This window comes from Echiichthys vipera (assembly GCF_963691815.1).
Source record: "Echiichthys vipera genome assembly, chromosome: 20".
Taxonomy (NCBI): domain Eukaryota; kingdom Metazoa; phylum Chordata; class Actinopteri; order Perciformes; family Trachinidae; genus Echiichthys; species Echiichthys vipera.
In genome coordinates this window covers 16,190,407-16,192,246 of record NC_139845.1, presented here as the reverse complement: position 1 = coordinate 16,192,246, position 1,840 = coordinate 16,190,407, and positions in this window count along the sequence as shown.

Genomic DNA, 1,840 nt, shown 5'->3' with positions numbered 1-1,840 from the left:
CCACCCTGTCTCTTGTAAAGCAAGAGAGAGCTGGTGGATGAGTAGAGGAGAGAGAGGGATGGGTAAAGAAGTAGTAGAAAGGTAGTTCTCTGTGAGACATGAATGTTACTTTAATATTTGCGTAGGATGCTGTTGCAGTATCCCTATGTGGATTTACTATGTGTCTTAGTTATCCATTTGTGAATTTATCAAAAGATATTTGTAGGAATAGTAGTGGTGAAGTAGCTTTAAAGTTGCTGTTGTCACATGTACTGTACATATATACGTATCCTTCCCAACCCTTTTTATTTGCTATCTTGGGAAACGTTGACATGTCTTTACTGGAATTTAAAATGAAGTTCTGAAATTTGGTTGGTGATTATTCAAACATGCAACATGCATTTTTAAAGAAATAACTACAGATGGGTATTTTATTGTTGAAGATGTTCAGTAGGATTGTGTACTTAACATTAATGCTAAAGATTCAATCCACTGGTTTTTATTCCTTTAGGCTATGAGTTAGTTTTAATTAGTTGTTTGGTTGTGCTGTCATGTTTGTTTGTCCAGTACAGAAGGAATAACTTGACAATGCTTGAATCCGGCTTTTATTGTACCTTCACAGCAATTGTTGCTTTGTTAAGCTGTGAAAGAATGGGATACATAAAGTCAATGCCATAATTACCTATTTAACATTACGTGTGGACCATTTCAAGAGTATTCCTTCTGCGATACAACCATAAAGGGGTGTCTTGGGGTCCCGCCCACAAGAAATTTTAACAACTAAACTGACCATTTTAAAGCATTTTCTGGTTTCTTAGTTAAAAGCACTAATTAGCCAAAGGGCAGGACTACCACTGTTGTCAAGCTGTGTGTTTAAATCCCTGGTCAGTCACAACCATGTTAGTTGAACATGCTTATGTCATAGGCTCCGCCGTGCTCAGCTGGCTCCGCCGCGCTCAGCTCTGCCGTGCTCAGCTCCGCCGTGCTCAGCTCCGCCGTGCTCAGCTGTAGCCTACTCCATTGCTACCATAGAGTCTATAGCCTATTATAGCTGTACAACGGTGGATAAATTGTTTTGAGCATTGCTACCTCTGGGAAAGGACTTGTTTCAATATCAGAATCTGATCAATAACATGTCAAGAGTCGCACGATTGAATAATTTTTCTCCTGTTCAGGTTAGCATAGTGCTAAACCAGGAGTTAGCCAGCTCAGACCGGAAGCATCTTATGATTGGTTGAGGCAGGTGGATACATTCATGTACACATACAGTTTTAGCGTTGGCTGATTTGACCAAGGAGATGTGAGTGACAGAAGCAAGACAGGCTACATGTTTGCCGTAGTACCGTAACCATGGTCTCCAATTGCCAGACCTATCTCCTTAGCGTTGTCAGCTCCATTAACACAACATGATACCTGTCCATTACAGAGTTTGCATAGAGCTTTTCTAGCTCTGCTTGTCCTGACAATGTAATTCCATACTGTATACAAGATCAGATATAATGATCTAATCATCCAGTTCACACTCTTTGTGTGCATGTGTCTGTCAAACTCTTCTGCCGTTTCCTTTTTTAACAAACCTTACACGTCTGGGTGTTCTGCCAGCCAATGGCTTCTTTTATGGCTTGAGCGCCTTGTGTAAGTTTGGGTATGTGTGATTTTGGCTGCGGGAACTTCCTTGAGCAGTGTGCCTTGTTCATTAAGAGTTTAGACACAAACTTTGCTCTCCTTGTTCATGGACAATTTGAGGAATCGTAGAAGCCTGGCGCTGTAAAAATCAAAACCGTTAAAGTCTGAAGAGAACCGTAAAATTGTGGTGTTGGTGCAGAAATTCATGTGTGATCTACTTTTTCACTTCTAAAAC